This window comes from Lolium rigidum, chromosome 6 (genome assembly GCF_022539505.1).
Source record: "Lolium rigidum isolate FL_2022 chromosome 6, APGP_CSIRO_Lrig_0.1, whole genome shotgun sequence".
NCBI lineage: Eukaryota > Viridiplantae > Streptophyta > Magnoliopsida > Poales > Poaceae > Lolium > Lolium rigidum.
Window position 1 is genome coordinate 193,378,565 of NC_061513.1, and position 14,388 is coordinate 193,392,952.

The following is a 14,388-nucleotide window of genomic DNA, read 5'->3' on the forward strand; positions in this document are numbered from 1 at the left end:
TGGCCTTATATTCTTTAATAAGAGAAAGTACAAAAATTGAAGGTGATTATTACTGGAAATTTGTTGATCAGTAATTCTGTTACTTTCTGCAGGCTGCCAGTTGTCGTGTTTCTAAAAAATATTCCGCTGTTTCTTGTGCAGGTGCATCTGAATGAAGTATGGTATTGTGTAATATCTATCATTTACATTCCAGAGTTTTCACATGTGTCCCATAAAAATACTGAAGAGAATTTAAGGCGAGTTCTTGATGGAAGTGCATTTAGCATTTCTTTCAAGGCAGAAACGATCAGATGCTTGAAATTATCTCATTCTTGCGTCAGTTTACAAATAGTTACATCACATGGCTATTAATTACAACGATGGATTCTCGAGTCGGAGCACTTGGCGATGGCTGACCATTTAGAAGGGAAGGTAAAATTGGACAGTGTATATTTGCATATCTTCACAACTTCAGAGTGCCATTTTTTTGTTTCACCATATAAATGATTATGTTTAGCTAACTGATATTAAAGGTCAGTGTTCATGTGCCCAACGCCTAGAACTGCTGCTGAAGGTAAAACCGTGGTTTTAGCAAGTGGAAATGTAGCGACCTCACCTTTTTAGGGTGCCGATCTCTGTGCGTATCTGTGCTAGTCCCTGAATCAATCGCTAGCACACACAGTACAAGATGTAATACCAAGAAACAAAGGTCTTTATTACATCGCATGATCCAGAATTTATATAAAGGATTACAAATTGCATAGCACAAGGCTAGCATATCATCAGAGTTTCACAACGAATAAACATAGACAACATGGAGTCCTTCGTCTTCATGTGCCACAGGCGAGCATGTTGAGGATAGACTCGTAACCCTAACCATCGTAACTCACTCCTCTTTTAAAAACATCTGCAACATGAAACGTTACAACCACGAATGGTCAATACTTTGAATGTATTGGCAAGATGACACTATAGTGGACTCAAATGGCAACCTAACACTTAAGTGTACATTTGGCTGGTAGAGCTCAGGCATAACTTGCATAAAGCCAATTTTTCCCTATCATTTATCAAAACATTTTCTTTCAATCTAATTAGTAGTAACATTGGTAAAACCCCAATGTACCAAATTAACAGTAGCATTGGTAAAGCCCCAATGTACCTTCCTACCCTTGTTCACCTATCAAATTTTATTTAAGAAATTGGGATGAGGAGATCTTCGAACAAGGACTTGTCAGTTCGCTCAAGTTGTCCATAACCGGGGACACGGCTAAGTACTTAGATTTTACACTCTCGAGAGGTTGTACACCTTTACCCACATGGCCAGGTCAATCCTTCTACCTCGATGCACATTTTGCTCGGAGGACGAGTGCGGACCGTGGCCGAGACCTCTCGTGTGTAATCACCCGAACCATTCCCTAAGGGCCCCGTTCCACCTACGGTATCCCTCTACCACCACCCGGCCCCTAGGATCCGGGTTCATACAACATACTTTGTCAAGCCGAGCCATAGTAGCATGTGGTTGTACGTGAAGCTAATGAGCAAGGTTTGTCTACAATCTCTTTAAGCTCGGGTGACTTTCCGCAAGTGTGCACTAGCACCGGGGTCTTGCCCCACGATACGCCCACCCTCTCCATAACTCCACCATTCACCCAGGTAATTCATTAAACTTAGTTGTTTTTCCTTAACCTCTATCAAAACCTTTTCCATGACATAGCAGGTAACAACTAAATTTAATGGCGGCTAAGGGAGTCTAGGAGTGGTGTAGCTAAACTACTAGGATTTAATAGCAAGCAAAGCATAAACCCTAGACATGTCTACTATAAAAACACTACGGTGCAAGAGTTAAAACTGGGGACTTTTGGTGTGTGTCACTTGCCTTGGTGAGAGGACGTGTTGGTACACTCTTCGCAGAAACACTCGTTGCAATCAGCACAACCACAATCTACAAACAAAATTTTCACTCCATAAACACATAGCAACATATAGACAACCACAAATAAAATATGTATGCAATATGTGGATTAAACATGAACGACACACTTAACATGTTCTTTGGTTTTCAACTATATGCATGACGTCATGGCGAAATTTTAGTGTTGAATTAATAATTAAAAATATTTCCTATCATTAGAAAATATCTACAACACTAAACAAATACTACAAGAGAAATGTATAGGTAACATTTTTATTTTCTAATTCTACTGTACGGAGGGTTTAAATCTCTGCTAAAAGCAAAAGGAATTACTTATAAGCCAAAATACTCTATTTGAGTTTCTGCAAAAACTGTGTACAAATATGATGCAAAAGTGCAATATTATGTGTCTACTGTATTCTACACGTTTTTATGAATCCAGGGACATCTCATTTGTTAAATTCCGATAAACGGAACTAAAGATATGATTTTTCGAAGTTTCTATGTTTCTCTGTCCAAAATATCCGAAAATGTAAACGGACGTGACAAGTGGCTGATTCTGATTGGACAGTACCCCTTCATCTAAGTGATCTAGTGTCAGCCTTAGGATCTAAATCATGTGGTAGCAAGGAAAGAGAAATAAAATGAAGAAAAGAATGAGGTTGCTCACGATGGAACAGAACGTCGCTGGTCATGTGGCTTCGGTGGTTGATGGCGTCGACAATCCTCAATGATCCCTGGCGACGGTGAAGCGGCGTTCGGCTTGACAAGGCGAACTCTATGACGAGGTAGCGGACGTTAAGGTGCAGTAGTTCGCCAGAAATCGCTCGCCGGAGACTGCAGTTGAATACAGCGTCGTCGGTGTGGTGCACCAAAAATTGCGAATCAAAATCTGAGAGATGCGGAATGAAGAAAGAAAGAGTTTGGCGAAAACTAGAGGTCAAAAGATAGACTGTGCTCACCGGAATTGACGATTTACTGTGATGGTACAGCGGACTTGCGAGGCCGAATTCGAGCAGCCTGGGGACTCTCGGTCTGTGGTGAGTGAGGGGAAATGAAGAGGAGAGAATGGAGCTTAAGTAGGAAGAAACGGTGCGTCAAATGGTGGTTTAAATCACCGGCAATTAATTTGGGAAATAAACGGCAGAAACGGACGCGCACTCACGGGATTCTTTTCCGGCTGGAGATTGAAGATGAGCTGACGAGGCGATGGGCCCGCAGATCAGGAACACACAAAAAAGATAAACGCGGACCAGGCGTACGGTAGGCTGCGTCGCTCGATCGCATCGCGTGAGCGTGCGCGAGTCTGGCCTGGCTGGCTTGCACGTTTGTGTAGCCTGGCTCCGCTCTTGTTTTTTTTTTTTTTTCCTTCTCTTCTATTTAGCTTTCTGAAATAGAATTTGGAAATAATTTGAAAACAGAATTTGATCGAAAGTGACTCAAACTAAGTCAGAAAAATACAAATAAAATATCAGCGGATTCCTTATTCAATTAAGAATATTTTGGAATCACTTTTAAAACATTTAAAAAAAATTGAAATTGGCACAAAGGCCTATATGGATTTATTTGTATTTCTTTGGGTTTAAGGTTTCTTTATAAATTTAAATTTCACTCAAATTTTTCCTAAGAAATGCAAAGATGCCATGATGCTTATGAATGCAATGCATGTTTTGAAAACTCCATTTTTGGGAAATAGTATTAAGTAACACCAAAATTTTATTTCATTGTAAATTTTAAATGAAGACAACCAACCAAGCTTAAATTTTATTTTTATTTCACATTCCAAAATTTGGAAAATTTTGGGATGTGACAGACTACCACCCTTAAAAGGAATCTCGTCCTCGAGATTGGAGAAAGGCTAGAAAGAAATGTGGGTTTGAGATATGTTGGGGTGGGCTACCACCCTTAAAAGAAACTTTTGTAAGTAGTCTTAGGTCTTGGGTTCATGCTAGGTTGATCCTAGGTATGACTTGGCATTGGATCGTCTCTTCAAATATCTATGGCTTCTGACCTCCAATAGGGGTTGTTTATTTATAGTGAATAACATATCCCTTCCAGGTGACCTGAGCAGGTTTCCTCATCATTGGGTTTCTAATTCATATGGGCTGGCTGTTGACTACTTTTAACACGGAGGGTTACTCTTTGGGTCAAACGGAAAACAAAGGTGAGAGTACTTCATGGTATCCTTGTTCTTACTTGAAGGTCTTCCACTATCTAGTGGCTGGGTCTTCAAACTCACTGTAGTCCTACGTTTGGCAACACTTGCCATACTATAAGGGTATAATATTTATTCACCCTAGGGTTCAGGCTTAATCGCCGACATCTCTTTTGTAGGTATGTCTCTCTAGATTCGTAAAGTCAACATTACGAAAGCGAATAATAAGAGTAGTAGGAATGGTGATCAATCCATCCTGCACCCAGATCATTACTCCGTATTTGATTAATGGAATCTCGTATTCTAACTCTTGGTCAACCTCACAAGTTTGGAAAAAAATCCATGGCGAGTTGAATTAATGTTTCAATCCCCATTATTAAACTATTTTGAAAATATTTCTATCGATCCTGAACTAGGTTTTGCGTATCTCACACTCTTCCTTTCTTCATCTCGATATATAGGAAACACCAGGTTGGTTTTGCTAAGATTGTCTTCATGACGATTTGTCAGGAAAACACATGTTGGGTTGAGCATGGATGAGAATAGATGGAAAAGATCTAAAGAAAATTCCTACCCAAACCTAGCAAATCAATGCAATTCATCAAACAACAAGCATCTAACAAGCATCAAACAAACTAATCAAACACAAACAATCTAGTTGGTCATACCACATTTTGGTAAGATCAATACTTTGTTACTTTATCGTTGGTTCGCTAAAAGAGAACTACTGGTGGTCTAGTCTATTTATATGTTGATAACTCCAAACTCCTCTTCTACTCTTTTGATGTATATTTGGGTGTTGCGCAGCCTGCATCGAAGTCTTTCTTCAAGTTCTTCATTGGTCTTCATGAAACACTTCTTGCAGAATTGAAAAATGTCACATGAAGCATCAGTCCCTCAGTTCAGGCACAAGGTCATCATGTGTCTTTTCTTAATGGTTTCAACAGGTAGGCCATCTAAAGTATGAGGGACATTTTTGAAGATGAAATAGGTAAGAATACAAGAGGTTCAAAAAGCAAACATCATTTTAATAAAACCGAAGTTGATAGATTTTTCATCCTAAGGTCTTCCTATTTCTAATCCAATCCTAGGGTCACGAACATAAGGTCAACCTGGCTCTGATACCATCTGTAGCGACCTCACCTTTTTAGGGTGCCGATCTCTGTGCGTATCTGTGCTAGTCCCTGGATCAATCGCTAGCACACACAGTACAAGATGTAATACCAAGAAACAAATGTCTTTATTACATCGCATGATCCAGAATTTATATAAAGGATTACAAATTGCATAGCACAAGGCTAGCATATCATCAGAGTTTCACAACGAATAAACATAGACAACATGGAGTCCTTCGTCTTCATGTGCCACAGGCGAGCATGTTGAGGATAGACTCGTAACCCTAACCATCGTAACTCACTCCTCTTTTAAAAACATCTGCAACATGAAACGTTACAGCCACGAATGGTCAATACTTTGAATGTATTGGCAAAATGACACTATAGTGGACTCAAATGGCAACCTAACACTTAAGTGTACATTTGGCTGGTAGAGCTCAGGCATAATTTGCATAAAGCCAAATTTTCCCTATCATTTATCAAAACATTTTCTTTCAATCTAATTAGTAGTAACATTGGTAAAACCCCAATGTACCAAATTAACAGTAGTATTGGTAAAACCCCAATGTACCTTCCTACCCTTGTTCACCCATCAAATTTTATTTAAGAAATTGGGATGAGGAGATCTTCGAACAAGGACTTGTCAGTTTGCTCAAGTTGTCCATAACCGGGGACACGGCTAAGTACTTAGATTTTACACTCTCGAGAGGTTGTACACCTTTACCCACATGGCCAGGTCAATCCTTCTACCTCGATGCACATTTTGCTCAGAGGGCAGGTGCAGACCGTGGCCGAGACCTTCTGTGTGTAATCACCCGAACCATTCCCTAAGGGCCCCGTTCCACCTACAGTATCCCTCTACCACCACCTGGCCCCTAGGATCCGGGTTCATACAACATACTTTGTCAAGCCGAGCCATAGTAGCATGTGGTTGTACGTGAAGCTAATGAGCAAGGTTTGTCTACAATCTCTTTAAGCCTGGGTGACTTTCCGCAAGTGTGCACTAGCACCAGGGTCTTGCCCCCTGATACAGCCACCCTCTTCATAACTCCACCATTCACCCAGGTAATTCATTAAACTTAGTTGTTTTTCCTTAACCTCTATCAAAACCTTTTCCACGGCATAGCAGGTAACAACTAAATTTAATGGCGGCTAAAGGAGTCTAGGAGTGGTGTAGCTAAACTACTAGGATTTAATAGCAAGCAAAGCATAAACCCTAGACATGTCTACTATAAAAACACTACGGTGCAAGAGTTAAAACTAGGACTTTTGGTGTGTGTCACTTGCCTTGGTGAGAGGACGTGTTGGTACACTCTTCGCAGAAACACTCGTTGCAATCAGCACAACCACAATCTACAAACAAAATTTTCACTCCATAAACACATAGCAACATATAGACAACCACAAATAAAATATGTATGCAATATATGGATTAAACATGAACGACACACTTAACATGTTCTTTGGTTTTCAACTATATGCATGACGTCATGGCAGAATTTTAGTGTTGAATTAATAATTAAAAACATTTCCTATCATTAGAAAATATCTACAACACTAAACAAATACTACAAGAGAAATGTATAGGTAACATTTTTATTTTCTAATGCTACTGTACGGAGGGTTCAAATCTCTGCTAAAAGCAAAAGGAATTACTTATAAGGCCAAAATACTCTATTTGAGTTTCTGCAAAAACTGTGTACAAATATGATGCAAAAGTGCAATATTATGTGTCTACTGTATTCTACACGTTTTTATGAATCCAGGGACATCTCATTTGTTAAATTTCGATAAACGGAACTAAAGATATGATTTTTCGAAGTTTCTATGTTTCTCTGTCCAAAATATCCGAAAATGTAAACAGACGTGACAAGTGGCTGATTCTGATTGGACAGTACCCCTTCATCTAAGTGATCTAGTGTCAGCCTTAGGATCTAAATCATGTGGTAGCAAGGAAAGAGAAATAAAATGAAGAAAAGAATGAGGTTGCTCACGATGGAACAGAACGTCGCTGGTCATGTGGCTTCGGTGGTTGATGGCGTCGACAATCCTCAATGATCCCTGGCGACGGTGAAGCGGCGTTCGGCTTGACAAGGCGAACTCTATGACGAGGTAGCGGACGTTAAGGTGCAGTAGTTCGCCAGAAATCGCTCGCCGGAGACTGCAGTTGAATACAGCGTCGTCGGTGTGGTGCACCAAAAATTGCGAATCAAAATCTGAGAGATGCGGAATGAAGAAAGAAAGAGTTTGGCGAAAACTAGAGGTCAAAAGATGGACTGTGCTCACCGGAATTGACGATTTACTGTGATGGTACAGCGGACTTGCGAGGCCGAATTCGAGCAGCTGGGGACTCTCGGTCTGTGGTGAGTGAGGGAAAATGAAGAGGAGAGAATGGAGCTTAAGTAGGAAGAAACGGTGCGTCAAATGGTGGCTTAAATCACCGGCAATTAATTTGGGAAATAAACGGCAGAAACGGACGCGCACTCACGGGATTCTTTTCCGGCTGGAGATTGAAGATGAGCTGACGAGGCGATGGGCCCGCAGATCAGGAACACACAAAAAAGATAAACGCGGACCAGGCGTACGGTAGGCTGCGTCGCTCGATCGCATCGCGTGAGCGTGCGCGAGTCTGGCCTGGCTGGCTTGCACGTTTGTGTAGCCTGGCTCCGCTCTTGTTTTTTTTTTTTTCCTTCTCTTCTATTTAGCTTTCTGAAATAGAATTTGGAAATAATTTGAAAACAGAATTTGATCGAAAGTGACTCAAACTAAGTCAGAAAAATACAAATAAAATATCAGCGGATTCCTTATTCAATTAAGAATATTTTGGAATCACTTTTAAAACATTTAAAAAAATTGAAATTGGCACAAAGGCCTATATGGATTTATTTGTATTTCTTTGGGTTTAAGGTTTCTTTATAAATTTAAATTTCACTCAAATTTTTCCTAAGAAATGCAAAGATGCCATGATGCTTATGAATGCAATGCATGTTTTGAAAACTCCATTTTTGGGAAATAGTATTAAGTAACACCAAAATTTTATTTCATTGTAAATTTTAAATGAAGACAACCAACCAAGCTTAAATTTTATTTTTATTTCACATTCCAAAATTTGGAAAATTTTGGGATGTGACAGGAAACAACAACATCAAGTGTGGAATGAAAAAAATTGTGCCCTGAAGTTTACGTCTGAAGATACCATGTATATGTCACAGCAATATACTTTGCTAGAATAGGTGTAGGTCTCATATACTCCAAGAAGTTAATTGGATAATTGAATGGTTGTAGCAGCTCAAATTATTTGGATTGAAAATATTTCTGCTACAGAGAGTCCAAGTATTGACTGAACAATGAAAATCTTCCAGCTAATATTTATTTCATGATTTACAGGGTACATCTAATTTATCGCTGGGTTTTACCTTTGTGCATCGATTCTATCCTGTTTTGCTGCCTTTCTGATAAGTACCATGGCGTCATTGGATGGACTTGCAGGTATTTGATGATTTGTTTCTATACACATTTGTTAGCTTAGAGTACATAGAAAGTTAATCTGCATCGATGCTTATACTTCTTATATGCAAAGATATTCAATATTTTCTATAAAGCATGGTCGTGCCTTTTGTTTTGGGTAATTATGTTGATATAATATGGTCGTTTTGCATATCAACAAAGTTATCTAGCAATAGCTAACTGCATCTGAACACAGCAGCAATATTGTTCTTTCATCTCATTGTTTAATTACATGCTCAATTATATTTCACTTCATATTTTCCATGTACAATGACACTTTAAATAACAATGGCCTTATACTGCTACACGTGTTCTGTTTTCGTCGAGTCTTCTGGTCTGTTCCAGAAGTTAAAAAGACCCTCTGCATAGTACGTTGTTGGACTGTGTTCCTAAACTCTTATATTTTAAGCTCTGATTTCTTGTTTGGGTTAGACATGTTGAAATAGGAAGTAACTACCCAATCCATGGTGTAATATGTATTTTATTGCAAAATGCAAAATGGCCTCCTTACATTTGGGGAAAGACTTACTGTACTATATTTTATTTTAACTGGTTCATCTATCAATTAATTAGAAGAACAGCCATGTTGGTTTTGTATTCTACATATTTCTGTCAGCTGCATTCAGAGGTGCTGAACTCCATCCATATCATCTAGGCTGAATTTGCCACGCCAGCACTGCAAGTCCTAATAAAACATATAAACCAAATGTTAGAGCTTTTGTTGTAAATTCAGATATCTGAGTTCTACAACGGGGTGATGGTAGGTCTGGGGATGATGGAGCCCTCGGTTTGACAGATGAAGACGGTGCCAGTCATGCGTTCGCGGCTCTGGCAAAGGGAGCGACCATGGGGACTAAAAAGCGAGGGGTGCGGCCTCCTGCATCAAATCAGGTAATTTTCCTTCTTTTTTCAAATTGTGTTCAGTATTTCCTTTTAATGTCAGTGCTGGTTATGTGCTAGGATAGGAGCTCTGTTTTACGTACTTAAAATATTGGTTTCTACTTGCTTTCTTCCATTTATATTTTATTCATCGAGAATTGAATGAAATGCGTAGTCATGTTAGGGGTAACAAATGAATCTCCACAACCCCCTGATATTTGCCTACATATCCTTCATCCTGTAGGTCAGTGGGATATTGAGTGTACCACATATATGTGTTGAGGAAATATCGTTTGGTTGTCTCAACTCTCCCACAGACTCTGCCATCAGTCGTAAAACTCCCTTGACTTGGGTAATTTTCACGGATTGAATTTTCCCGAGCTAATTCATGCAGATGGAGAATTCCTTTGATTTGGTATAACGTCCGCTGTCATTTTATGCAGTGGTGTCAAAGAGGGCAGTGTTTTATCTATCAAGAGAGCCATGTTTCAGGAGTTGCCTCCTTTGATTGGGTCTGAAGAGGTTGGTTCAGCTAGGGTTGATGATTTCAACCTGCCAGTTGACCTGCCTAAAGATAAAAGTTAGCTTCTATTCTTTGTGGGATCAGTCTCCAATGTATAGGTATGTGTCTTGTGTTTTTATGCTGATCGAAGTTTTCTGTATAATGTTCATTGGCAAGGGCACTGTGAGAGTAAGTTGTGGCAACTGCGTCGAAAGTTCAGACAGGGAAGAGGTTCTACATCAATAGCTATAACATCAAAAAGATTTTTTTTTAATGTTTATGCTTTGATTGCCTTCAAAATATTTTTCTTTTCTCGAAACTATCTGCAGTTTCAGATGACTTGCATGTAAAATATACTACTGCACTCAGTTACGTGACTTGACTGTTTAATAAATTCACTCTCTTAGCCATGGTACTTGCCTGTGTAAGCTATCACATGGAGAAATATATTTGTGCGTTATTTTCTGAGAAACATATCAAGTAATGTCTCTCAGATTTTAAGCCCATGATCCCGTTAAGATTGTGCAGATTTTGACTTTTGTCTAGGATTTGTGTGCCATTATTTTTGGCAAGGGATAGTTCAAAAGATGTGTATATGCCATAACCTGTCAAATTCAGGATAGAGCTTTAGCTTCTTAGACTTATAGATTATGCTGCTAAATAGAAGATGATTTCTTTTGTATGGACTGGAACTGCAATTGTTAATTATTGGTTGTTCTTGATAGAATCCCTTGATCTTATATCCAAATTTAGAAGATTTCTAACGTCTTGTGATTTGTCTCAATGGATTTTACTTTATCAACGTACTTTCATTGAATATGCAGTAAGACCAAAACATGAGAAACGGGTTTTATTTTCTCCCAAATATGGTTGTCTTAATTGGCTTCATGCACATCGTGTAGATAATTAGCCATCTATGTGCCCTTTATTGCAGCCTCGAGGGGACCTTAGGTTGGCACTTTATGGCCTGTCTCATCTTGTTTTTATACCAAAGAGTTGGAGAAAAGAGAGTAGGTCAATTCTGAATTTGAAGATGACCTTGGACAGCGGCTGCAGAACCTGAAGTATCATATTTAACTCAATTATTGACTATAACCCAGTTGAGTTGTAGCAGCCTAACTGAGGTTGTCCAACACCATGTTAAATGTATCTAACTGCAAGCACTATAATTCTACTAATTTTTCTTTTGGTCTACATCCCTCTCGTCATGCTCAGATACACTGTTGTGTTTGAGCAGGACCTAATTGTCTCACGCAAGCTCAGACAGTGATAGCAAGTGCAAGAGAGACGAAAATTTCTGAAGATGTTGCGACTGAAGATCCAACTCTGAAGTCTACTCCTGTCACGTTTCTGCAACACATTGGCGCTGCAGTGTGTGGCGTTCCGGACACTGAACTTGCTGCTGATCAGCTCTTGGCGCCTCGATCTGAAGATGCAAAATTGAAGAACCGGCTCAAGTTGCTTCAATTTCTTCATGCTACGAATAAAAGAATTATCGTGTTATGTTTTCCAGAACATTTGTGTTTTATCTCCATGCAATGGTTTTGAAGATCTTTCGGCAGTGAATGTTGTCTTATCTTATTCATGGTACGTGGTTTTAATTATGAGGCCAAGTGTTTTGCTGTTAAAAAGGAGACAAAAAAGGGACGTTTTGATCATGTTTCATCAGAAAGTTCTGCCCTCGATGTTTCGACAAATTTGAATTTTTCCTATCCGTAGGTGCTTCATAGGACTTTGGAATAGCTTGCTCTTCATCTGAATAAAACATGGACTCTTTCAAATATATATGGGCCAGAAAAACAGTTGTTTGTAGACTGGTGAAAGAATATGGAATTTCAAACTCATTTTGTGGGTATTTTTGGCGACTTTACCTTTATGAGATCGGCAGAAAACAGAAATCAGCGAAGGACAAATTATAACGAAACGATGTTATTTAATGAGATGGTAAGTTAGCAAGCTTTGATCAAATTAACCAACCAGCCAAGTGTATTAGTGTTGACGATTAATTTTTATCATTGTTATGAGCTTCACGGGATCTTGCGCCAAGGCGCACATCTAAATCTAGTGTGTTCAATCGGCACACCGGCAACCATGCTTCTTGCAGTCCCACACCACCTCCGCGGAATTGCGCTCCTTGTAATTCTGCATTTGGAAGTCTCCGTTCTTGTACTTAGAGCATCGCTACCGTCGGCCCCGATAACGTTTTGAGTCCGGAAGCGAAAATGGACTCATACCGGTGCGGCCCAAATAGCGTCGGTGTTTTTTCAAACCCAATAGAAGCGTCGGTAACCCCGTGTTGGCCCCTTGGCAAAGGGCGCGAATCGGGCGCGCCGGCGCCTCGTGGCACAACGGTTTTCGCGGGTGGGGGCGCCTTGTCAGTGAGAGGACACGACGGTTCGCATCGGAAACGACGCGGGAAGGTTAGTTGTTGGTGTTAATGGCCTCCCGCGCGGAAACCCAAGCGGCGACGAGGGTGGCGACTGGCCACGCGGCGTCCACCCACCTTCCACACGCGCCTTCAATGCGCGCCACCGCCTCCCTTAAAACCCCACCGGCGCGCACTCCTCTTGTTCCCCGCCTTCCAACCCTAGCCGCCACCGTCGCAACCTCCGCGCAAACCTCCCACGCACACACCGATGATGGCGCACAACGACGAGCCGACGGCAGCGGCGGCGTGCTCCGCTCGTTGCAGCTTAGCCTCGACGAGGCAGATGCACTGTACTAGCAGCGCATCCCCGTGCCAGTACAGTACAAGCTGCCGCACAGCTGGCACGTCTCCAACGCCGGCTTCGTCGTGCCACCGTCGCCACCAGCAGGGCCACAGACGCGGGCCCTCACCAGGGAACGGTGGAACCTGCTGACGCCGGCGGAGAGGAACATGCCGGCCAACGCGCTCGATATCCCGGCTTGGGTGACGCGATTCGAAGATGAGCGCGCCGTCGAGCTCACGCGAGCGGCCGCTTCAACAACATCGGTCGCCGTACCTGGTGGCACGGCCGCAACGTCGACGACACGTTGCAGAAGTACGGCTTCCGCCAGCGCGCCCACAGCGACCCACCGCGTGTGCCGTTGTACTTCCTGCAGGAGCAGTGCATGGCGCCACCGGGACCGACTCTGCAGAAGGCGCCGGAAAGGACTGCGGCATCCGGGAGCTCGCGCACCGGATCGTCGGCAGCCGGTGACCACACGCGCTCAGCCACGCCTGTGCTTCTTTCTGGAGGCATCATCATCCGCAACGGGGCGAGGCGCGCGTCCTCTACTCTGGCCCGTCGGACGACGGGGTCGAGCCACCGCCGCCGCCTCAAGGAGCAGGACGCTGCGGCCTCGCCACCACTTCTGCCAGCGAAGAAGAAAAAATGGTGGGCCATGGATGCGGAGGCGCAGGCGGCCCTCCGCCTCGGCGATGACCCGGAGGAGTTCCCTGGCCAGAGCTCCATCGTCGGCTGCTCCGTCGATGAGGACTACCGTCAGATCACGATGGATCCGCGGTAGACGGTGGTTCGGTCCACCAGGGACCACGGCGCCAACTTCGTCGACCTCGCCGGACCATCGGAGCTGCCGGTGCCAAAGTACGAAAAGGCCGACGACGACAGCTGGTCCTTCGGGCAATCCAGCAACGACGGCGATGACGGCGACGACGACAACAACCTGGACTTCAGCGCCTTCGACTCACGGCGCCGCTAGTTTCATTTTTTATATTTTAATTTAAATTCGAGTTACTTTTGTATAAATTTTGTTAGAATTTCGTATGAATATTGTTTTAAAAATGTCATTTTAACATTCAAATCCTATCGGGGCTGGCGTATGGGGGCGTCGGTGTGGGAGCAACATCCCCAAATAGAGGATGTTCTGCCGGCGCCCCCCATACGGCAGTGTCGGTGCCCCTACCGGCGCCTATTTGGTGGGCCGCCGGTGGAGATGCTCTTAGGGCACCTCGAAGCCTCCGATCGCGCGGACCGAAAATACGTATGTACCTTGTTCCAGCGGGGCGACGCATAGTGACCGGGCCGTCCGTGGAGATGCAAACGCGTCCGAAAAATGCGGCAGGTTTGCTTCTATGCGGACGTTGCGTGGACACAGCGGTCGTCCGCACGGTACTCGCACGGGTTCGCCTAGCAGCGGCATAGATGCTTCGTCTTCAGCGCGGCATAACTTACGTGCGGCGTGCTGCAGCTTTTTTCAGGGCCGTGTTAACGGCGCGCATCGGCTTCACCCGATGCCATGGGGAAGAAATGTTGACCATTCCGCAAAACCAAAAGAATGACCACGAGGCTAGCGTCTCGCGGTCCGGCAACAAGCCGCGGGTGGAGCGGTACGTCCGCATCGCGTTCGCACGCCA

The 14,388-nt window shown here is 42.8% G+C and overlaps 2 long non-coding RNA genes across 4 annotated transcripts; both read right to left on the reverse strand.

The window, feature by feature from the left end:
* Positions 1 to 1,871: 1,871 nt before the first annotated feature.
* On the reverse strand, positions 1,872 to 3,132 carry LOC124668532. Of its 2 annotated transcripts, XR_006991731.1 has the most exons (4): positions 3,057 to 3,132; positions 2,854 to 2,926; positions 2,562 to 2,728; positions 1,872 to 1,921 (listed from the first exon to the last, which is right to left on the reverse strand). It is a non-coding gene; the product is annotated as an uncharacterized LOC124668532 (long non-coding RNA). The 2 variants fall into 2 exon arrangements; XR_006991730.1 differs by having other exon boundaries at positions 2,854 to 3,112.
* A 3,332-nt stretch (positions 3,133 to 6,464) lies between these two features.
* On the reverse strand, positions 6,465 to 7,728 carry LOC124668144. 2 transcript variants are annotated; one of them, XR_006991564.1, is made up of 4 exons: positions 7,650 to 7,728; positions 7,448 to 7,519; positions 7,156 to 7,322; positions 6,465 to 6,514 (listed from the first exon to the last, which is right to left on the reverse strand). It is a non-coding gene; the product is annotated as an uncharacterized LOC124668144 (long non-coding RNA). The 2 variants fall into 2 exon arrangements; XR_006991563.1 differs by having other exon boundaries at positions 7,448 to 7,700.
* Between the last annotated feature and the right edge of the window lie 6,660 nt (positions 7,729 to 14,388).